This window comes from Leopardus geoffroyi, chromosome A1 (genome assembly GCF_018350155.1).
Source record: "Leopardus geoffroyi isolate Oge1 chromosome A1, O.geoffroyi_Oge1_pat1.0, whole genome shotgun sequence".
NCBI lineage: Eukaryota > Metazoa > Chordata > Mammalia > Carnivora > Felidae > Leopardus > Leopardus geoffroyi.
In genome coordinates, this window is record NC_059326.1 from 231,582,568 (window position 1) to 231,606,169 (window position 23,602).

The window sequence follows — 23,602 nt, forward strand, 5'->3', positions numbered from 1 at the left end:
GGGCAGGAAAACAGAATATTAGCAACGCATGTTGCTTTCTGTTGGCTGCATTTTAAGAGACAGGGTCAGAAAAGAATTAGCTGGATTTTAATCAGGGGTTAATGGGAAATTTGAGGCTTTGCAATGTTGGAAAGGCTGACTGACATTGGATTCCAAACAGCAGAAGATAAACTTGAGAGGGCCTTTGCTAATAGAAAAAATGTTAAAGCTGAGTCTTGCAGCAAAGGGCGTGACCTCTTTTGCCCACTATTAAAAACCATTCAACTGATTCTGTTTCCTTGGCTGTCACTACATTATTAAAACCTCTGCGTTATTAAAACGTCTTTACTAGAGTAAAGATCCAAGTAAGATATATTTTGAAGGTAACTATGGGTGTGCCTGCTGGCGGATGAAGTTTTCTAGAATCAAGTAGGTCAGGGGCTAATGTGACTGCAGAAGATACACTTCCAAAAGAATCGCTATAGGTTGAGCTATAGGAGACTGTAACTACTAACCTCTTAAAACGATCCTTGGGCCCCAGATATTTAGGGCAGGAGGTGGGCTTAGTAAGCTCACCCTCAAGCTCAGCCTGTTCCCTAATGCCTGCCTGCTTTGGAAGTATCAGAGAGCAGAATAGCAGAACATAAAAGGAAATCAGGGTCCATGGAGGATCATGGATAACGAGGCTTCTCGCGGAGAGCATATTTAGGGTCTAATATTCCCCAGGCCCAGGGTTGACCTTAAGGTATTTGTCCAGGGGTTCCAGAATTGCTAGAGACCAGTGTCCCTGTGTCTCTCCTATTTTCTCTTTCCAAACAAGAACGTTTGTTGGAATTGTTTGTTCCCTGTTTCATCTTTGTAAATTGGGTATGTGAGGGATAGGTAACTCTTTTTATTTCATAGGTCTCCAGAACAAGAAGAGGCACATCTAAGCACAGTTTAGTTACCGTGTCTCACTTCCTGTTATGAACTCAATTGTATCCCCCACGGTCGAATGTTGAAGACTTAATCCCCCCATGAGCCTATACTTGGAGGTAGGACCTTTAAAGAGGTGATTAAGAATAAGTGAGGTCATAAAGGTGAGGCCCCAATCCAGTGGGATAGACCTCAGGAAAAAATCAATCCTGCTACGCCTTGACCTTGGACTGCTAGTCTCGAGAACTGTGCAAAATAAACTTTTGTTGTTTAAGCCCCGCTTCTGTGCTATTTTATGATGCCAGCTTGAGCAGACTAACCCAACTCAGGAGGAAGAGACTGCCCTGCGTCACCCAGAGATACTTGATCCGGGGCGTGGGGCTTCTGAGTTGTCTCTCTTGGGTAGGAAATAAGTAGATTTTGTTTAAAGGGAAGAAAACAGAGCTGACTATTTAGCGACCAGAGAGGTGAACTGCAGTTATCATGAGGACTCTTCGGCTGTTAGGATTGTGCTTCCACAACCTCTGGAAGATAGGCTCGGTCATGTGGCTCACTTGGCCAATGAAATGTGACCAGAAGCGACAGGTGTTTTGTCTAGGCAGACTCCCATAAGAGGGAATGCGCAGTTTGCCATCGCCCCCCCCCCTTCCCTCTGCCACAGCATCTGTGACGTTCCAGATGGTAGAGTGTCTGTCAACCTGTGTGCCTGAATGCAAATGACATAGAGCAGAGTCCCAGCCAGTCTACAGTTGTCATGAGCATGGGTGAGAAATGATGTTTACAGCTGTTGAGATTTGGGGACTGTTCATTATGGTGGCATAGCCTGCTCGATCTCAGCTGATTTAGTCAACAACAAGAGAAGGGAAATGTCCAGAATTTTCATGGAATTTGTGTTAATATGATCAGTGTATTAGAGTTTGCCCTTCATTCGGTAAACAGTAGAGCCGACCTCAGAGGATAGTCATTAGTCACGGAGCTGTCTTTTGTAGTCGAAGGCGATGCTCTTGAATCAGGGTCGGAAGAACGTGCTTTACGTTAATTCGTCAGTAGTGGTCCTGGATTCTCCCCAAACCAGGCACTCTCCTCCACTCGGCTGCCTCTAGTTAGGCAAGGGTTCCATGTAATCACTGATCAGAGCAAGCCTGGGCCTCCAGCCCACACGTCAGTCCCATTTACTTCGAGCTGCAGCAATTGGGCCGATGAACACTCGACAGCAAGGAGGCGGAGTCATCAAGGAACCTTCAGATCGCATTTAGCCTTAACGCGAACCACGAGCTGGGAACAAGGAATGGCAACTCACGAATTACTAACGTTTGTAAAATCAGGGTATGATGATCCAAGGCATACGCTGTGTACCTTTTTGAATAATGAGAATTTACAGGAATTTAACCCCATATAATTCTAACAACTCATTGATAAAACTCTATGAATGTAGTCTGGTATGTTGTTATAATAGGGAGTTAAGACTGGCTTAAAACATTCTGTAGGATAGAATGCATTGTTGTCTGTTGAGTGGTTGGATGCTTGTTCTCCAAACAATATTTTGAAAGCAGAGAATCTCAAGGGTGTGTGTGTGTGTGTGTGTGTGTGTGTGTGTGTGTGTGTGGTGGGGGAGTCATACTGTATTAGGACCCACCCTAATGACATCGTCTTAACTTGTCATATCTGCAAAGATCCTGTTTCCAAATAAGGTCTCATTTACAGGGGTTGTGGTTAGGACATATCCTTTGAGGGGACATAAGTCAACCCACAACACCTTGTAATATGTCTTTTCCCTTAAGCTTCTTGGAAGGGACTTGGGTCTCTTGCAATGTCACTTGGATGAGCAGGGAAGTCCCCTGAGGCAGAACTTGAGGGCCTGAAGCAGAGTGGGTGTGAGGGAAGGAGCACTGAAGGTGGGATGTAGGAGGACTTATCAGTGTTGGGAGGACTGTTTGATTAGGAGCTGAGTTAGCAGAGTGGCTCCGAGAAGAGGCGTGCGTGGCTGCATGAACCGTTGACACTACAGCAGAGGGAAGACGGGATGACAGCTCTTGGGATTCTTGCCTTTGGAAGAGAGAGACCCAGCTCAAAACTGCCTAAGTGAAAAAAGAGAGATGGGGTTACAGACACACGTAAGACTGGGAAGACCGGACATATTACATGTAAAGCAGAATCAAACAACCATTGGTCGTTACGGGGAAATATCAGAAAGAGCCAGGAAATCTCTCATTATTATAACTGTCTAGAAATTAATAATATCAGGCACCCAAATATACTTGAATGCATTGGTGAATGGCCAGTTTTTAAACTTAGGTGATATTACAGAGGTCTAAAGAAGGAAGAAAGGACTTTTTGCTGGAATAGAAAAGGTTTCATGGAAAAGTTAAAATATCAGCCATGTCTGATGAAGCGCGTGAGATCTTTATCACAGGTCTGGGGTGTGAATAGTGACTTGAAGCTGGGATTTTTCGGGCTCATGATGTCGAACTCCGGTTTCAATAGTGTTACTGGAGTTCGGACAGTCAGCATTCAATGGAGGGCATCCATTTGGACTCGCTATTTCTATGCAAGGGCTGAAACTGAAAGAATGTGGATTCTCTTCCCGGGTCAATAGGGTGCCCCCTTTGTGTTTATTCTTTTTTAATTAGAAGATATGGAGCAGTCAAATCAATCCCTAGAACGTGTCAACCAAAAGAGAGTCGGCACTTCAGCTCAGTAAGATCAAGCGTATGGATTTGCAATTTGAGTAATCCTGTGTTAGAATAGATGAGGGAGCACATAAATCTCAACCCAGCTTCTGCCTCATCTTTGGGGTTGGAGGAGAAAGTGCTAGACACTACACATGTTTGTAGGACATGAATCTCCAAAAAGCCAAAGAGACATGATTGCAAAGCACCCTAACCAGGAGGAAAGTTCCCTGTCTCCAATGCGTTTTACAATTCAGGAAGAAATAAAAAACAGAAAGAGAGGGAAAGGGAGCAAAGCATGGAGTCCTGTGGGTGCCTTGCTGCTGTTTCATAATGATTATGTAATTTCAATAACTGCAAATTAGTAGTTTCATGTCTGAAATATATGCACGTGATAATCATCCAGGAGTAGAAAGGGGAGATGGAGTGAGGTAGCTTTGTCTTCCAGTCCTGATTCCCTAACTTTTCCTCAGAGGCACCCACGGTCACTGGTTTCTTCCGTATATGCCTGGCAATATTCTTCGTATTTTTTTTTAAAATTATACAAGTGGGAGGACACAATATACGCTATTTTTTTTTCATTTTGAAGATCAGTTTGTATGAATACATGAGGCATTGTGCTTTTTGGTCTGAAATGGCACTCTATCATTCGGCTGTATCATGATTTTTTAAAGAAATATTCTTGAGAGAGGATGTTAGTAGGGGAGGGGCAGAGAAAGAGAGAGAGAGAGAGAGACAGAGAGAGAGAGAGAATCCCAAGCAGGCTCCACACCAGCAGTGCAGAGCCAGATGCAGGGCTCGAACCCGCGAACTGTGAGATCATGCCCTGAGTGGAAACCAAGAGTTGGCTGCTTCCCCAACTGAGCCACCCAGGTGCCCCCTGTATCATGATGTTTTAAATCATCCACCACTGATATACTTTTTGGTCGTTTACATTCTTTTGCTGTTAGAAACAATTGAATTTTGTGGTATATACATGGTTTCACATGTGTGTGAGTCTACCCCTAGGATAAACTCCCCAAAGGCGAACGTGTGACGGGGGTCGGTCAGGAAAACAGAAGCCAGCCTTCATCATGCGCTGTTAAAGGTTTTCAAGGTGGTGAGGACGTACACATCCTTAGCACATGTGGGGCGGTGAAGGTCAGGGAGGATACAAACCGCAATCTGGGACTCAGCAGGGAGCACCTGCGTGGGTGGTCCTTCCAAGCTTAATGAACTTGCTGTGGTTCCCAGAACTCTCTGAAGCCCTCACCAAGGATCTCGGCCTGCAGCGCCACGGGTGGTCCTCAGGAGCTCACCACGAGCAGCAGTCTCCCACCTTCCAGTGGTCTCTCGTCTGCAAGGGCTGCTCGCCGGAGTTCAAACTCAGAACCGCCCTGGGAAGGGGCGCTGGGGACGTAGCCCCCTCCTTTCCTCCTGTGATGCCAAAGTGGGTGGTGGCGTCAGAGTTGACAACAGACAATCCAGGGCGAGCCATCAGTGTGTCGAGAAGGGCTGGGTCGGTAGGCACGTGAGCTTTAAATCTTAATTGCTGCAGCCTAATTGCTGCGCAGAGAGGTTGGTATCAATTTACATCTCCAGCCGAGAGTGTAGACGACGGTATTTGTAAGAACACAGTGCCAGTGCAATGGACGAAAGAAAAATTGTATCTTTGCTAAACTGGTCATGGAAACTGAGATTCTACTGTAGTTTCCAGTTTGTGTTTTTATTTTTTAAATAATTTTTAATGTTTATTTATGTTTGAGAGAGCGAGAGACAGAGCATGAGCAGGGGAGGGGCAGAGAGAGAGGGAGACACAGAATCCGAAGCAGGCTCCAGGATCTGAGCTGTCAGCACAGAGCTCGATGCGGGACTCGAGCCCACAGACCGTGAGATCATGACCTGAGCCGAAGTCGGACACTTAACCGACTGAGCCACCCAGGCGCCCCCCCCCCCCGCCCCAGTTTGTATTTTTAAATGATAAGATTCATACGTTTGAAAGCCGTTTTTTCCCTGTGACGTGTCCATTCACGTCCTTTGCCCATTTTTATATTATGTTGTTGCACTCTTACCTTTTGATTTATAGGAGCCCTTTGTCACGGTGCTGCAAACAATACTGGAACTGGTATTTTTCTTTTGCCATGCAGAAAATTTGAAAGTTGTTTACTCAGATTTTAAAAATCTTTTATTTATAACTTTTGAACTCTGTGTCGTGCATATAAAGATCTTCCCTACTTTGAGAACATAAGGGAATTGGCCCATGTTTTCTCCAACAGTATTTATGGATTTTTAAAAATTTAAATCTTTGACCCATTTGTAATTTATTTTGGTACGATGAGCGTGGTAGGTATGCAACTTAAAGGGGAGCAGAGGCTTCTAGGTTAAATGGTGTTCTTTCCAATGCTTTCCCAAGTTACAAATTCCAGACATCCCACCTGTAGGTCCGGGCGGCCCCAGGTCAGGTCGGGCAGGCAGAGGACCAGGAAAGACTTTCCAGATCGGGGCAATGCTGGAGGCGTGAACTTGGCATAGTCACAGCAGGGAGTAAGGAACTGCTAAGGAGAGGTTGATGCTGTGGAGTAGAGTGGGAAACAAGAACAGTTCAGGAGGGAGTCATAGGGAAGCCCCTCGATATCAGGCCAAGGTGGTGGGAGCCCAATATCAGGCCAAGGTGGTGGGAACCCAATATCAGGCCAAGGTGGTGGGAGCCCAGTATCAGGCCAAGGTGGTTGGAAGGAATAGGGCTTTGAGCAGAGAACTTGGTGTGTCTCAGAGTGTTTTGGGAGGTTTGGCCTGGTCGTGGATTGGGGAAGGCAGGTGACAGAGTAGGGGACTTGCGTGGAGGCCACTGTCACAGCCGCAGGCTGAGCCCAGCTCCTCCATCAGGACTGGGTACGTGGCTGTCTGAAGCAGAGGGGCTGCCTGCCAGAACAGGGGCAGGTGTCAAACCAGGACTCCCAGTAGCATCCCCAGACTCAGAACGGAGTCCCGGAACATCCCCAGGAGGCCTGGGGATCCGGTGTTCTACCTGGGCTTCACATCAGACCCAGTGTGCTTGTGGGACCCACGGCTCCACGATGAGACTTAACATTTGTTGAGTTGATGACGTGCCAGGCTGCAGATGGGTTTTACACGTACCGTCTCATTTGATCCTCACCTGCTGTCACCCCCATGGCAGAGATTGGGAGACTGAGGCTTATAGAAACGAGCCAGCTTACTCAAGGTCACAGGGATTGCAAACAGTAGAGTCGGGCTAGTGAAGCGTGTCTGTCTCCGGAACTGGAGCTCGTAATCATGCCCACGCTACACCTGTGTGACTCAGGCTCAACAAACGTTTCCCTCGACGGGTGGTTATGAGCCAAGGTTAAAGATGTATGTGCAGGTAGAAATTGTCCACTTATAGTTAAAAATGGACCTAGGCGTTGGGATCTGCAAAAAAGGGATTCTCAAGTGTTGACGTACTTTCTAGTCTAAGCAGGTCACTGCCTACACGGAAAGATTTTAAGAGCTTCTTTGGGGGAAAACGCTCCCTGTCTCCCAAAATGCTTCTCCCGGCTTCTCGCAGAAGCCCAAGATTCCTTTAAGGGAGACCAAGGCTTTCATCAGAGATAAGGTTTAAAACTAAAGGCTGGGGCTACTGTTTGTTCCTCTTTGTCCTTCAGGTTCTCTGCAGGGCACACACAGCAGATACTTGATTGTTTTTTTCTAGAAATACAGGAGGAGAAAAGATGGCTTCTTTTAAACATGTTTATCCTTCCCATCACTTGTTTTTGTGCAATTATTTGATAAGGAAACCCAGGTTGTAGGATTGGCCGTGTTTACTTGAGAGGGAGGGAGCTAACAGGCTGTGAGTTCCTTTTCAGCAAGCACCCTGCACCAGGAGCAGTCTTCCCGGGGTCTGGAAGTCAGGACTGGCCACGTGGGCTCAAGACCTGGGCGGTCACATGCGGTCCCATGCTTGGAAGGGCTCTGTGCTTGGTTGCATGCTCTGCTCTCCCGCGTGGTCTTAAAACTCTTCATAGTTTTTGAGGAAGGGAAGCTGCATTTTCATTTTGCACCGAGCCCCACAAACTACGTAGCTGTTCCTGCCCGAAATAATGTGGCAGGCGACACTTAACACAAACTTGGGACAGAACACTGTATTGACCTCCAGTTACCTGCCTGCGTCTGAATCGTCGGTGAGGAAATATTGGAACCCCGGGTGCGAGGGGCAAATTTGGATGAGGTTTCACGTGGGTTGCCACCCTCCGTCTTTCTACAGCACCTCTCTGACCTTTCCGCTCTCTTCCTTGCCAGCATCCTCCACGAGCCATAATTAAAACAGCAGCGCTGTTACTGAGAGAAATGGGAGAACTCAGCACGTAGCTAGGGCCTTTGCTCCAAATTTGTAGCTGTTTATCCTCTGAGATTCTGCGACTCTGTCTCCTGGGGACTCCTAGTCTCTGGTAATACATGGCACTGTGGACATTGGGAGAGTCTACAGGTGGATCCTGTTTCTCCCGACAGCCTGGCACTGAACATAGTACTTAAGTGGCTGGGGTTTGAACTTGGTTCATATGAAATCATTGGCAGAGGTCCAGGAGATAAAACAGAAAACAAACCTGTACTCCTTGCCTCCCCCTTCCCTCCCACCCACCTTCCCTCCAACTTCTAGGATCATATAGTGCAAAGTTTGAAAATTTGTGGCTTAGATCCATGTATGGTCCTCCTGGTGTTTGTCAAAATCTAAGCCTACTTCAATTTGAAGCATTGTAGCTCAAAGAAAATTGAGAGAAGAGGCCAGAGCCGGCTGGCTGTGTCCCTTGGATAGTTCAGCCTAGATACCCATCCTGGGTTCCTCTGTTCTTGAGTATCAGCCTTTCAGTTTTGTTATGGTAGCTTCATTCTCTTCTTGCAACAACCCTGTGGAGCGGGGCAGTGGGGTAGGCTGATCCCATGAATGGCCCCCTGAATGGCCTTGCCCCCGTAGCTTTTAGCCCCCTCCCACTCTGAAGTTGGGCTTGGCCATTGACTTGTTTTGACCAAGGGGCTGTAGAAAACGGGAGGTGAGCAGAAGCTTGAAAGTGTTTTGCTTGCTGTATTGGTCAGGGTTCTCCAGAGAAATGGAACCCCTAGGATATATAGAGAGTTATAAGAGGAAAGTTATTATAGGGATTGACTCACATGGTTACAGAGGCTGAGAAGTCCCACAGTCTGCCATCAGCAAGTTGGAGAATCAGAAAGCGGGTGGTCTAATTACATCACAGTCCGAGGGGGTGTGCTGGTGTCAGTCCCAATCTACGTCCAAAAGCCCAGGAATCAAGAGTGTCATTGTCCAGGGGCAGGATAAGATGTTTTAGCTCACAGCGAGCGAATTCACGCTTCCTCTGCCTTTTTGTTCCATTCAGGCTCTTGGCAGATGGCCCCCCCCCCCCACCATGGTGAGGACCGTCTTCTTTACTCAGCCTACTGATTCAAATGCTCATCTCTTCTGGAGACACCCTCACAGACACCCAGAAATAACGTTTTTCTAATAATCGGGGTATCTCTCAGCCCAGTCAAGTTGACACATAAAGTTAACCATCACAATCTGCAGTGAAAAAGAGCTATATCCTTCCCCACCCCCACCAGCAGACACTTTTCTATTCTTTTTGCTGTTTCCTTATGTATTTACCTCCATAATTCTAAAGATAATGCTTATACTGCTATTTCTTGACATTTAGTTTCAGATTACACTTTTATTACTGTTGAATTTATGTTAAGAAAACTCAATTAAACTTTATATGTAGTTCCCTTCCCCACCTTCAGGGATGGAGAGGTTATACATCCAGTGTTTTCATTATGTTCGCTATTCAGTCTTACTGATGAGCCAAGTTATATTTTAATGATTATATTTTCTCTCCATATTTGGTTCCTTTCTATTGGGAATTGCAATTCTTCTTCTCCCTTTTCCATCCTTCTTCATCTCTCTGATATTACCTTTCTACACTCTCAACCAGCTTCTTCTTCCGACTTTTATTCCAGCTTTCCACAAGGTCACACCTCTCAAATGTTAGTCCCAGTTATTTATTGTTGCTTTTGGAGCTTGTGCTTTTAGTGTCATATCAAAAAATCATTGCCAAGACCGAGGTCAAGGAGCTTTTTCTCTTACTTTCTTCTAGGAATTTTACAGTTTCAGTTCTTGTGTTTAAATCTTGGATCCATTTCGAGTTAATTTTTTGTGAGTCACATGAGATAGTGATGTAAGGTAGGATTATCCGGTTTTCTCACCACCGTTTATTGAAGAGATTATCCTTTCCCCATTGAATATTCTTGACTTCCTTGTCAAATATTAGTTGACTATGTACCTGTGGGTTTATTTCTGGGCCCTTCATTCTGTTCCATTGGTCTATGTGTATATTTTTATGCCAGTACGAAAATACATCTTTTACCATACTGTTTGGATTGCTGTAGCTTTATAATAAAGTTGGAAATCAGGAGGTGTTATGTCTCTGGCTTTGTTCCTCTTTCTCAAGATTGCTTTGACTGTTCAGGGTCTTTTTACGGTTCCATGTGAATTTTAGGATTTTTTTTTTCTATTTATTTGAACAATGCCATTGGAATTTTGATGGAGATTGCATTGAATCTGTGATTCACTTTGGGTAGGATGGCTATTTTGATGATATTCATTCCTCCAGGGGCGCCTGGGTGGCTCAGTCAGTTAAGCGTCCGACTTCGGCTCAGGTCATGATGTCACAGCTCGTCAGTTTGAGCCCTGCATTGGGCTCTGTGCTGACAGCTCACAGCTCAGAGCCTGGAGCCTGCTTCAGATTCTGTCTCTGTCTCTCTCTGCCCCTTCCCCGCTCATGCTCTGTCTCTCTCTTCAATCTAAATAAACATTAAAAAAAATAAATAAAAATTAATTCTTCCAATCCATGAACACATCTTCCGTGTATCTGTATCTTCTCCAGTTTCTTTCATCAAAGTCTTTTAGTTTTCACTGTACAGATCTTTACCTCCTTGGAAGAGTGTATCCCTAGGTGTTGTTTTTGATGCTCTCATAAATGGGACTGTTTTATTCTTTTTCAAATATTTTGTTGTTAGTGTATAGAAGTGCACCCGATTTCTGTATGTTGGTCTTGTATCCTGCGTCTTTACCGAATTTGTTTATCGATTCTAACAGTTTTCGGGGGGGTGTTTAGGATTACTTATGCAGAAGGTCATATCATCTGCAAACAGAACGGCAGCTGAATAAGGTAGAGGCTTTTCTCATATGTCTAGAGACCCCCGGCTGGTGGTTCATCTTTAAGGCTGGAACCCCAGGACTCTGTGTGTGTTGATGGGGCTCGACTCCGTGGGGGTGTGCGGGGGCACAGCCATCTCACCAAGTGCCTCCCGCCTTCGGCCTGGGATGCATTTATCCTCTTCCTGGAGTTTGTGAACCTTACTTCCGGATTATGATGGGTGTCATATTGAATCCTCACATGGGGTGGGGGGGGGGAGAGAGAGAGAGAGAGCTGGGGATGGGGTAGAGAGAGGGAAAGCTTGTGTCTCTTCTTATACAGGCACTAATCCCATTCCTGAGGGCTCCACCCTTACGACCAAATCACCTCCCAAAGGCCCCACCAACTAATAGCATCACATTGGGGGTTAGGAGTCAACGTGTGAACGTTGGGGCGACACAGTCAGCTCCTAATACACCACGAGATAAAGAGTCAGATGTGCACGTTTGCCGAACCCCAGGAGCGCTGTGCCAGCTCACCTCCCCTGCCAGTCAGTAAGAGCTTTCCTGCCCTCCTCGCTTTTTCCTTCCCGCTATGGCCCGCCGGGGTCAGAAGCTGTTTAGCAAGCAGGGATAGAAGCCGAAGCCGGGGAAGCCAGGGAAGACAGCACAGGCCGTGGCAGCTCCTGTCCTGACCTCAGAGTACAGTCTGACCTGGGCAAGTGGGGAAACCACAGCTTGGAGCAGTGGTTTGAATTTCGACACTTACCGGGGAGCAGATATTTAAAATATGGAATTGATCTTTTGTGATTTAGGCCTTTTTAGATTTTTATACTCTAATAGTCACCAGGACACGTATGGGGCAGTGTTTTTTCCCAGGAGTAGAAGAGGAACTTGGGCACCAGCAGTTTTAAAGCGAAAATGAGATGAAAATGGATGTTACTAAGTTTCAGCTGCTTTATGATTATATTCCAGATTTTGGGTGGTTCATCATAAAGGTTACATTTATCTGAGCATATCTTTCTTTTGCCTTCACTTTTGAGGGGATAAAATTCTTGGCTGTTTTTTTAAAAATCATTTCGATGATATTATTCCATTGTCTCCCTACATCCAATGTTGTCAAAGAGAAGTCTATGTCACTGTCATGATCATTTGCGCTTCTGAATGTCTTGCAAAGGAGACACTGACAGCCTTTGTTCTGGACTGCCCCTTTTTGTTCTCCCTTCATGTTTGTTTGTTTATTTATTCATTTATTTATTTTTTTAGAGAAAGACAGAGAGTGAGGGAGGGGTAGAGAGAGAGGGAGAGAGAAAATCCCAAGCAGAAAGTCTCTGCACTGGCAGTGCAGAGCCTCACACAGGGCTTGAACTCATGAACCACAAGATCATGACCTCGGCCAAAATCAAGAGTTGGACACTTAACCGACTGAGTCACCCAGGTGCCCCTGGGCTGTCCTTTCTATGGATGATTTTAGAGCAAACAGCCTTGGAAGATGGAGCTGCTGTTTCCTCCCGGAGCAAGTGGTGGCTTCGCTCAGTGCCTTGGGAGTGAGAGATGTGCCTCCCTCGGGGTTTTCAGCCCTGTGTCCTCAGAGCACTGAGATTGCTTTTCCTAGTTTGTGGTGGGAGGTGTTTGGAGCCTAGCCTTCTTTTTGGCTTAGAACAGAGAAAGTACCATTTAGACGCGGAGTTGACCAAATTCAAGCAGATCGTCTTTTTATGAGCTCCTCTAGTGTGGAAACACCCTTCCACGGTAATATGTATAATCCTGGACGCTCAATTGTTGCCACGGCAACAATTATCTGCTAGTGCTTAATTCCCATTGACAGCCCCGAGCTTGATTTTAGCTGACATCATTTGTACTTTTCTCCCACACATTTATTTCAGAGTACTTACTCTATTTTTTGTAAACGTAACTCATCCGGCCTTCCCTTGTTGTACACTTTCTTGGGATTTTCAGAGCAGAGGCGTTGCTGTTCTAAAATTTTACAACGATACCAGTCCCATTTCATGCTCCACACACTTCCCTTTCCGCTTGTTCATGCTAGATATGCTACATTTCCCATTTTGTGACTTTTCACTTCTTCAAACTGCCCTTTATCGCAGAAAGTTCTACATTGTAATTTGAAAAGTAGAACACTAAAATACCCATTTCTGAGTGATCTGCTAACTGCCGGGCTATAATTGTATTCCAAATTGATAGTTCAGCTAAAACTTTAACTATTTTACTCAACTTGAGAGGTATATTTGTAGCTGATTATTCCCGCTTACGGCTTCACCCAGAGCTTTTATATCACAGTTATATTTTGTGCCACGTTACATATTTTTCCATCTATTTGCACAAAGCTAGATAAAAAATGTTAACAAAGACATAAAAGTCATATGTTAAACCAAGAATACTCTTGGAGTCAGAAATGATATACTGCATCATCTTACTTTTATTTTTTTTCTGAGATTTATTGCTGTGGAGAAGATTCAACCCGAGAATATGGTAGCTAATACAGGTGTGCCAAAATTTCAAGCTCTTAAGATTATGAAGCCAAACCTTCTTTCATACTCTGGCTGGAAACGAAAAGGTCTCCGTGTTCAGATAAATGACCTGAGACAGAAAAACAAATACGAATCATAGAGATGAGATGCGTCTTGCTCGTTGTGTGCGTGTTGGGTTGGGTGTTTTCTTAGCGAGGGCTGGCCCATCATTTCAGCCCCTCTTCCTTCAGTGATTTTCCACAGCATGCTTTAACCTAAGGGAAGTTAGGAAACTATGAGTAGGATGGCAGAGAATGACCATGACTCTACCTTTTCCCCATAGTTGAAGGGCAGGGTTTCTTAATCTGGGATCCGTGGAGCCCTCAGGGGTTCCCCAGGCAGACTTTGTGTACAAGGTGGGGCAAAGGTTATGGTATACTTACGGGAAGTGCGTCTACATCTTTCCTCACATTCTCAAAGGAGTCCGTGATCTTTCAGGCGCCAAGAACGTGCAACAACTTCTCTTCGACTGTAACGTAAGGGCTGATGTGTAGTAAACACTTAATATGTGAGGACCGTTTTAAGAACTTGGCTGCAGATTATTAGGGATGATTTCGGATGTGCCCAAAGTAGGGGGAACGGTAACACATCCGGCTTCAACAGTCGTCAACATTTGGCTAATTGTTTTTAGCCCTTGAAATGCACGGCCTGATGTGCTTGTCATAACTACCCTGAGAGGTGGTGCTGTCAGTACTGTTGCAGATGAGGTTGCTGAGGCTTCGGGGGCTCAGCCACTTGCTGACTGCTGTACAGCTCATGAGTGGTCGAGCGGGGAGCTAGGATTTGAACCTGGGGCTGGCCAGCTCCGGAGGCCTCCCCAGGCATGCCACCGGGCATCTCCCTTCTTGCGTGGCTCTCTTTTGGAGAATCTTTGGTCCGTGCTCTGCACTCCTGCTCCTGAGTGCTGTGTCTGCCTTCCGCAGACGTGCTTTTATTCTGGTTGGCGCTGCATTTTATAGAGTGCCTCTTCAGCTTAACACACGGTTTTATTGTATTTTTTTCCTCCCTGTTTTTTTTTTTTTTTCTTTTAATTACTCCTCTTCCTTTTATTCTGATACGAACTCTCTGGGAGAAGTATTTATATTCCCACTTTTTCGGCGAGGAAAGCTCAGATGTTAGCAACTTGACTAAAGTTATACCTCATAAGTGATCGAATTGGTGCTGGAATCCAGACACTCCGTATTCTCACCTGTCCAGCACAGACCGGGCTCGAGGCTCAGTTAAGTGTGGCATGAAATTTGAAAGTTTATTTATTTTATTTTGAGAAAGAGGGAGAGAGGGAGAGAGCGAGCGAGCAGGGGAGAGGCAGAGAGAGAGGGAGGGAAAGAATCCCAAGCAGGCTCCATGCTGCCAGCGAATTGTGCCATGAAATTTTAAAAGAAAAATGTGCAGAGTGTATTTTCTAATTTTTTTTAATGTTTACTTATTTTTGAGAGAGAGATGCAGACCGGGGAGGGGCAGAGAGAGAGGGAGACACAGAATCCAAAGCAGTCTCCAGGCTCCTAGCTGTCAACACAGAGCCCGACGCGGGGCTCGAACTCACGAACTGTGAGATCATGAACTGAGACAAAGTCAGACACTTTAACTGACTGAGCCACCCAGGTGCCCCTAGAGTGTATTTTCTAGAAAAGAGCTTATATTCACGGGGTCAGTCAATGGTGACTAGAATTGGCCACCTGACTGGAAATGGTAGTTATTTCAGCAAAGGGGAGAGTGTGAGGCTTACGGGGTGGGCATCTTGAATGCCCGTGCGGCACGGAGGTGTCCCCACACTGATCAGATTCTCAGTATCCGCTGCGGGCTCTTGATTCTCAACGCCAGGCTGGGCCCTTGGGCGTCCCAGTGCATGCTCCCACGTCACCGTGGACCTTTTAATAGGGGAAGGAGGGACTTCTTGAAACTTGGGGATTTTAGGGCTTTCTGTCACCTCTAGACAGCCAGATCTGTTCTCTGGAACCAGGAGCGCCATCAGCTGTCATCAACCAGAAGGTCCTGTGGCTGTCATCTTGTTAAGGCAAGCATCCAGGCGAGTGACGTCCCAGCATTCAGAAGACACTCCTGTCCTTCAGGGAGCAAGGGGGGGCAGCTCAATCTGTGTCATCTGACCAACTCACCTAAACATACTGCGCTTACGCACAGGGATGAGGGAACGGGGAGGCTTCTGCTCTACACGGAGGTGGGTAGGAAAGAGAACAAATTACAGGGAAAATATCAGAAGCCAGAAAATTATTATGAAAAACTGACCCACCCTTAAATGTATAGTAAATGATTAATTTGCATTTTCAGTATGTTAAAAGCCCAGATTACTGCTGGAATTTGCATTTTCAGTATGTTAAAAGCCCAGACTACTGCTGGACATTAAGACACCGTGATGACTTGGCCGAGTGGTTGGTTGGAAATCATCTAATCTGATGATTAATGCAAAAAGAATTTAATGCACACACCTTTGTATTTATATGGGTCTAGAAAGCTCTGTGCAGTATACATCCACCTATCACTTTGAGGATTTGGAGGGGGGAGGGGCAGATTTTGGACACTTTCCGTTCCTACTCTGCTCACTTTTTAAAAATTCATAGGGGCGCCTGGGTGGCGCAGTCGGTTAAGCGTCCGACTTCAGCCAGGTCACGATCTCGCGGTCTGTGAGTTCGAGCCCCGCGTCGGGCTCTGGGCTGATGGCTCAGAGCCTGGAGCCTGTTTCCGATTCTGTGTCTCCCTCTCTCTCTGCCCCTCCCCCGTTCATGCTCTGTCTCTCTCTGTCCCAAAAATAAATAAACATTGAAAAAAAAATTAAAAAAAAAAAAAAAAAAAAAATTCATAACGAGGGGCGCCCGCGTGGCTCAGCCGGTTAAGGGTCCGACTCTTGGTTTCGGCTCAGGTCACGATCTCGCGGTTTGTGGGTTTGAGCTCCATGTCGGGCTCCGTGCTGGCAGTGTGGGGCCTGCTTGGGACTCTCTCTCTCTCCCCTCTCTCTGCCCCTCTCTCGCTGATGCTGTCTCTGTCGCTCTCAAAGTAAATAAACTTAAAAAAAAAATTCATAACGAGCATGCATGGTTTCCTATCATCAGAAGGAAACAAAAACATGAAGCACGGATTAGGAGGTGAGATTTCACTTTTCATCCTCGGAGCTCACTGAGGAGGGGGTTGCTGCCAGAATCACCAGGGATGTGTCTCAACAAGGGCATGCATGCCCGCCTCTCTTCCGCCCCCTTCCCCCTCACCGCAGACATGGCCTCACTGCCTGGGTAGCCCAGGGCGCGGCCAGACAGCGCACCCTGGTTGCAACGACCCTGTGTGAGCGGCAGCACGGAGAAGGCCTCACCCCCTCGGAGCCCCGTGCAGCGTTTCCCTCGTGTGGTCATTTGGGAGTTCAGACGGCTTGCTGGGCCTCGCGGCCACCCTCTGCCCGTCTCTGACGGGGATTCGGTAGATACCTTTCCAGGGAAGGTGACAATGCTGGAGGAGACCAGAGGACCAAATTGACCCCCTCTCGGGCATTCCTCTGGGGAGGGACATCAGAGCCATCTGGGCAGAAGCAAGATTTGTCTTCTTTTTTGGGAGAGAGCAGTTTGTGGCATTAAGCACCCCCATTTGTACTCCCAAGAGGGAGAGAGTGTTGGATTTGACCTTCTGAAGTTTTTTTTTTTTAACGTTTATTTATTTATTTAAAAAAAAAATTTTTTTTTCAACGTTTATTTATTTTTGGGACAGAGAGAGACAGAGCATGAACGGGGGAGGGGCAGAGAGAGAGGGAGACACAGAATCGGAAACAGGCTCCAGGCTCTGAGCCATCAGCCCAGAGCCCGACGCGGGGCTCGAACTCACGGACCGCGAGATCGTGACCTGGCTGAAGTCGGACGCTTAACCGACTGCGCCACCCAGGCGCCCCAACGTTTATTTATTTTTGAGACAGAGAGAGACAGAGCATGAATGGGGGAGGGGCAGAGAGAGAGGGAGACACAGTATCCGAAACAGGCTCCAGGCTCCGAGCGGTCAGCACAGAGCCCAACGCCGGGCTCAGACTCATGGACCGCGAGATCACGACCTGAGCCGAAGTCGGACGCTTAACCGACTGAGCCACCCAGGCGCCCCTGACCTTCTGAAGTTTAAGGACACTTCTGGAAAATTAGGATGGAACACTATCCTCGAACCAGGACATTTCTGAAGACGGGACACCTGTGGGTGCCCCAGACCAACAGGGACGAGGCTGGGGGACCCACACGCCTCCATCTTCCATGTCTAAGGAGAGCTGGGATAGGCAGGCTACTCAGCCACCCTGTGCCTCAGTTCCCACATATGGAAAAGTAGCGGAAGATGATTGTTGAGGTGATTACATCCATTAGCACACATGTGCGCTGGCATCTACCAAACATAAGCTATTCTTTTTTTTTTTAATGTTTATTTATTTTTGAGAGAGAGAGAGAGGCAGACTGCAAGCAGGGGGAGGGGCAGAGAGAGAGGGAGACGGGATCAGAAGCAGGCTCTAGGCTCTGAGTCATTAGCACAGAGCCCACGCGGGGCTCAAACCCTCCATCTGTGAGATCATGACCTGTGACCTCCTCCTGTGGCCTGGAGGAGGCCCCCTCTGTGCGGGAGATGTGGGCATTTAGGTGCCTTCGTGAGAAACTGGGAGGCCAAGAGGGGCCTCTTGACTCCCTTTGTGTCTTTATCTCACGCATGCCCTTGGTGCTGCCCAATGGCTGGTTTCGTGATAAACCAAGATGAAAGCAATCTTGAGTAAGACGCTGTCCTTATTCTTGCGGAGTTCGAACCCAGGATAGATGGTGTGGCCGGAACGAGCTTTGGCGTAGTTAACAAGATTGAAAAGGATGATGTCTCGTTTAATTGGGAAATGGGAAGGAGGGAAATAAAGGCAAGAACCCTGCTTATTGGGAGCCCAGGGCATTCGGTGGCTCTGAGCTGGGGGTCCCCGTGAGGATCCTCTGTTGAGGTTAAATTAGGGCCTGTGGTGGTGGGTGGTCTGCCGAGGTTGGGGAGCCAGCCACCTGGTCGTCCAGGCTGCCGCCCTCCAGCCATCACGGCAGGTAGGTGAGGTTGACCTCGAAGAGGTTCCAGAGGGAGACCTGGGGGACCCTTGACCACCAGCTTGGTGGGCACTGAGGCACGGTACTTGGGACCCGGGGCCGGGCACGCTCCAGGTGCCAGCGGGCAGGGGCATCCCAGCCACCCTGAGAGTGTGGCAGGTGCGTCTCAGGAGTGGGGTGGCCCTTCTCCTAGGCCTGGCCAGGAGGTACTTTTCCACACACAGTTCCTGCTCAGCTGTCATCAGCTGCCGCTGACTGGGGAAGACTAGAGGAATCCCACTGCTTCGAGGCCGCCGTGGTGGTGACCAAACTTACAGGTGTCTGTCCCTTCCCTCTGCTGTGTTTGTTGCTGTTGTCCCTGGGTGCCACTCACGGTCCACTCGTCCATCCGGCTAGTCACAAGCGGTCACAGACAGGATCGGGAAGGGTCTTCCGCGGGGTGGCAGGTCTGGAAAGCAGGAGAAGTCTAAGCCGGGTTGGAATAGGGTGAGGTAAAAGCACTGTGGGGGTGGACAGGCTCAGCCCCGGACTAGGATTATAGCTGGGGCTGTTCGAGATGGGGCTGGACCCGTGGCCGCTGCCTGAGCACCCCCTGGAGGGAGTGCTGGACAGGCGCCTAGACGTGGCGGGAGCCGGCACCTTGCGCCAGGGCCCTGCACAAAACCACGGGGCTGTGAGATGGGGGGGCGGTGGTGGCGTCGGCTCTGCTCACAGCATGACGTCCTCAAGCCTGTTCTCACTTGCTGCGTGTGAAGACACGGGTGCTGGGCCTGCCCAGTCCCGATTCACACAGGCTCCAGAACAGGTGTCCTGAGGGGCCGGATGGAGCCTCCAGACCCATCTGCTGCAGGCGCATGAGCGTTAACCCAGGAGACAGTGGGCGGTGGCCACGTTCCTCCCTGGATGGCGGCAGATCTCAGGGCTTGACCTGAGAGTCGAGCAGACAGATGTGGCAGGAGCGTGGGTGGCCCTCGTCGCCCAGCATGACGAGGACCGCTCACGAGGCTGCCTCGGGAGGTAGATGGCCAAAGCCCTACCCTAGCTCTCCCCCGGGGGAATTTCCTGCCTGAATTGCCAGGAGCCAGGATCCAAGAGCCCCGGCTTCGCGACGATTGGCGTAAACCTGCTTATGGCCAGTTGGGCAGAGAAAAGGCAAGTGTGTTGAGCCACCGGCAGGGAGCGTGGGCCCCGGCATCCTCCAGGCTGAAGAGGTGGACGAGAGTCACGTGTGGACTGCATACCACTTCTTGGTGTTGGGGGACTGCCGTCACTGTGCAGTTTCCGGAGGGATCTCGCCGGCCAGATCCGCGAGAAGAGTGTGCCCTGGGCAGACTTCATGGCATTCATCTTCCCTCGGGTGGCTCAGCACGCACTGTCCAGTTGCCTGGCGTGCTTGACGGTCTGGGGTCGAGTCGGACATCGGGAGGAAGTGGTGTGGTTGCAGAACGTGGGCCGTGCTCTTGAGCCGTATGGGACAAGGTCACCTGGTTGTTCCTGATGCTTTTGGTGGGGGGAAGGCAAAGAGGAAGGAGGCCCAGAGGCCTGGCCTGGCGAAGCGGGGTTTGGGGAACTGTACCAGACCAGCCGAGGCAGCACCGGCTGGGCAGCCGCCGCGGTTTGGGAAGGTCCTCTGGGACCACGGACTGGGTATGAGTTTCCTGGTGTTGCCATACCAACGCTCCACAAACTGGGAGGCTTAAATCAACAGAAACTTATTCTCTCAGAGTTCTGGGGGCTGGAAATCTGAAATCAAGGTGTCTGAAACAGGGACGCACTTCTGCAGAAGGCTCTCGGGGAGGGTCCTCGTGTCTCCCGGCATCTGGTGGCCCCAGGTTCCTGGGCTCGTGGCTGCATTACCCTGATCTTTACCTCTGTCATCGCTTGGTCTTCTCCCCACGTGTCTTTGTGTCCTCTCCTCTTCTTATGAGGACCCCAGGCGTTGGATTTAGGGGTTGCCCCAAATCCAGGATGATTCTTTTTTTTTAATGTTTATTTATTTATTTTGAGAGAGAGTGTTTGCACATGCATGCATGCATGGGAGAGGGGCAGAGAGAGAGGGGGAGAGAGAGAATCCTGCTCTGTCATTGCAGAGCCCAACTCAGGGCTCGATCTAACAAACGGTGAGATGGTGACCTGACCTGAAACCAAGAGTTGGATGCTCAACCAACCGAGCCACCCAGGCGCCCCTCCAGGATGATTCTGTCTTGAGATCCTTAACTCATTACTTCTACAAAGACACTTTTTTTTTTTTTTCCAGATGAGGTCACATTCTGAGTTTTGGGGTAGACATGAAATTTTTCACTATTTAACCTACCACGTGCTGGATGGCAAGGAGGGGGCAAGGACCGTGAAGCAGAGTTTTCGAGGTGGACTTATGGCCAGGGGCATAGCTAGTGATTTCCACCAGCTGTGTCCTCAGGAGATGCATGATGTTGTGGGGAGGGGTGGGCCTAGCCATACTGGACGTGAGCTGCCCCCGCCCCCCGCCCCCCCCCCCCCACTCCTGGTATGTATTGCAGATCGTACAGCATCACTATTGCAGAAGTGTTGCAGCTTCTGCGGGACTGAGGGTCTCAAGAACACACTTCTGAAAGTCAGTTCCACTGAGATAAATCTGAGTGGGAACACTCAGAGTGGAGTCTTGCAGGCGAGGCCACATAACTGCCACCTCTTTGGAAGTGAAGTTCGCGTACTCCAGCAGACCCAGGAGTGCAAATACTCACAGTGGATTCGTGTAATTTACCAATTCAAAGCTGGGGTTTATGCTGTAACGAATAGCACATGCTAATTTAGTTTTGGGTTTTTATTATTACTGTTTTTTTGCAGTGCCCTGCTATGTCCTAGTAACACTTGTTCATGTCATTGGGAGCACTGGGAGGTGGTGGGGCACGAGATTGGTCCATCTGTATCTTCACAAAGGGGTGGACTGTGGTGGGCCACGGCCGGTCCTACTGCAGGCTTAGTGACTCGTAGGACACGGGCCATGGAGCATGTGACTAACTGTATCGTAGTCTCTTCACGGCAGTGCTTAGAGCCTGTCTGCTGCTGTGGCCCCCAGACTGCATGGTATAAAGCTCCAAGCTTCCCTGACCTGCTGGATCGCTCACTCCACAAAGCCGGCACCCACCATTCCATTTTGGAGCTGCTTCTTTGAGCAAAAAGGAAAGCCATGGGGTGTTTTGTTCTCATACGTGTGACTGTATCTCAGGAATCCCTTCTGCACTGTCTGCTGTCTCAGCGGGTACACCGAAGTGGACTGAATTCATGCTTTCAATTCTAGTCAATCTTAATACCCTGGCCAGACGTTGTGGTCTGGCCTAGTTCCCCAAACCATGCCCAGATCAATCTCCACGGCTAGGGGGATGGAAGAATCAATTTGACTTAGGCCGGTCAGGCACTAACCTGGCTGGGGGTGGGGTGGGGAGGGTGGAGTCCGCCTCTGTCAACTACAGAGCCGAGTGGTGGAGGGGAGGTTTGTAAAGACGTTTGGAATTTTTTTTACCTTAAATGAAGGGAGATAATGCTGGTGGAAGAAATAGCAGATGACGACCTCATATGCTGATATTGTCTGGATTGTATGTATCCTCCAGATGGCTTGGCCAGATACTTGCTGACTCCAGTGTTTCCATTTCTTTCTGACCTTTTCCCCTCATATTAAGGAGTAAGATTTTATTTTGTTTTTCCTAGAACTGGGAGCCATTCTGGGGAGCTCTGCTTCCCAGGTACACGTGTTGCATTTTGATCATTGAGTCGATAACAGAGCTGTGCTCCGTTGGAGGCACTGGGGATACTAAGATGTGCAAGTCTGGGTTGGTTAAGCTGACACTAGCTGCTGTAACAAAGAGACCTCGCGTTCCAGAATTTTAATTACATCAGTGGTTTGTGACAGTTCAGGCTGGTGGGTGGCTCCGCTCTGTGTGGTCACTCAGGGACGCTGGCTGACAGTGGCTCTGCAGGTCTCAATGCGTGGCTTTCAGAGTCATCCTAATCCTTGGCACTTCTGCGAGCAGGAAGGGGAAAGAATGTTGGGGGGGGGTGGGACACGTGCAAGGTTTCCGGAACCAGGCCTAGAAGTGACGTGCGTCACTTCTGCTTACATGCCTCTCTTCTAGAAAGTTCCTGTCTGCCCTCCCAGGATGCACTCAGTTTAATGGGGAAGAACAACACGTGAACCAAAGGCAGAGGAGGAACAGGTCTTAAGCAGTTGTTTTCCTGCCTCACGTCCAGTTTCAGTTCCAAGTTGTCCCAACACTAAGAACTGCGCAAGGGGAAAGAACTTCCAGATGGAAACACATACCTCCTGTTACATGGGAGAAAATCGTATTTACAATTTTTTATTTCCCCCTATATCTGTTTCCAGGCAACTTTTTCCTATGCTTAGTGATACTCTTCTAAGTTTTATTTACCTCCTTGCGGCCGCTGGCCATTCTTAGTCTCTATTCCTTGGAAAAAACCAAGTGAAGCCAACAAACCTTTATTGAAGACTTACAATGTTCCAGGTTCACATCCCGATTCCCTGCTCAATTTAATTACCACCACATACCTGGAAAGGAGCATTATTAGTTTCATCTTACAGATGTGGACACTGAGGCTCAGAGAACTTAGGAAGCGTTGTTAAAATCATGTACCAGTAGGGATAGAACTGGTTCACTGGGGCCACGCTAGTTGCTGAACAAGTAAACCTCTAAATTTCAGGGCTTAACGTGTAGACATTCGTGTCTTACTCAAGTGACGACCCAGTTAGGGGCTCCTAGTTGGGTGGCTTTTGTCCTCAAGTACTTTCTTGTGCTTCTGTTCTTCCCTAGGACCTTAGATCACTCAACTTCCAGTTGGCTTCTACCCAAATGAATGCCTTTTCATTATTCCAGGATCCCGCCTCTTCCTAGGAATATAGTGCACTGTAGATGTGCTTGCAAGTGCTGAGTTGTATATACGTGTATTTTTTAAATATTTTTTAAATATTTGCTTATTTTATTTTATTTTTTAATGTTTATTCATTTTTTTTCAACGTTTATTTATTTTTTTGGGACAGAGAGAGACAGAGCATGAACGGGGGAGGGGCAGAGAGAGAGGGAGACACAGAATCGGAAACAGGCTCCAGGCTCTGAGCCATCAGCCCAGAGCCCGACGCGGGGCTCGAACTCACGGACCGCGAGATCGTGACCTGGCTGAAGTCGGACGCTTAACCGACTGCGCCACCCAGGCGCCCCTGTTTATTCATTTTTGAGAGAGAGAGAGAGGGAGACAGAGTGCGAGAGTGCTGGCCAGAGAGAGAGAGAGAGAGAGAGAGACACACACACACACAGAATC

The 23,602-nt window shown here is 48.3% G+C and overlaps 1 protein-coding gene and 1 long non-coding RNA gene across 9 annotated transcripts in view; one reads left to right on the forward strand and one right to left on the reverse strand.

Annotated features, from left to right (window-relative positions):
* The window catches only part of ATPSCKMT (ATP synthase c subunit lysine N-methyltransferase), a 249,332-nt gene that overhangs the window by 48,656 nt on the left and 177,074 nt on the right, over nt 1-23,602 (forward strand). The gene's annotated exons all lie outside the window — the stretch shown is intronic.
* Nucleotides 13,140-23,242, reverse strand: LOC123578871. 3 transcript variants are annotated; one of them, XR_006702546.1, is made up of 4 exons: nt 21,795-23,242; nt 15,178-15,308; nt 13,634-13,719; nt 13,140-13,465 (listed from the first exon to the last, which is right to left on the reverse strand). It is a non-coding gene; the product is annotated as an uncharacterized LOC123578871 (long non-coding RNA). The 3 variants fall into 3 exon arrangements; XR_006702545.1 differs by having other exon boundaries at nt 15,178-15,313; nt 21,795-23,239; XR_006702543.1 differs by lacking the exon at nt 15,178-15,308 and having other exon boundaries at nt 21,795-22,245.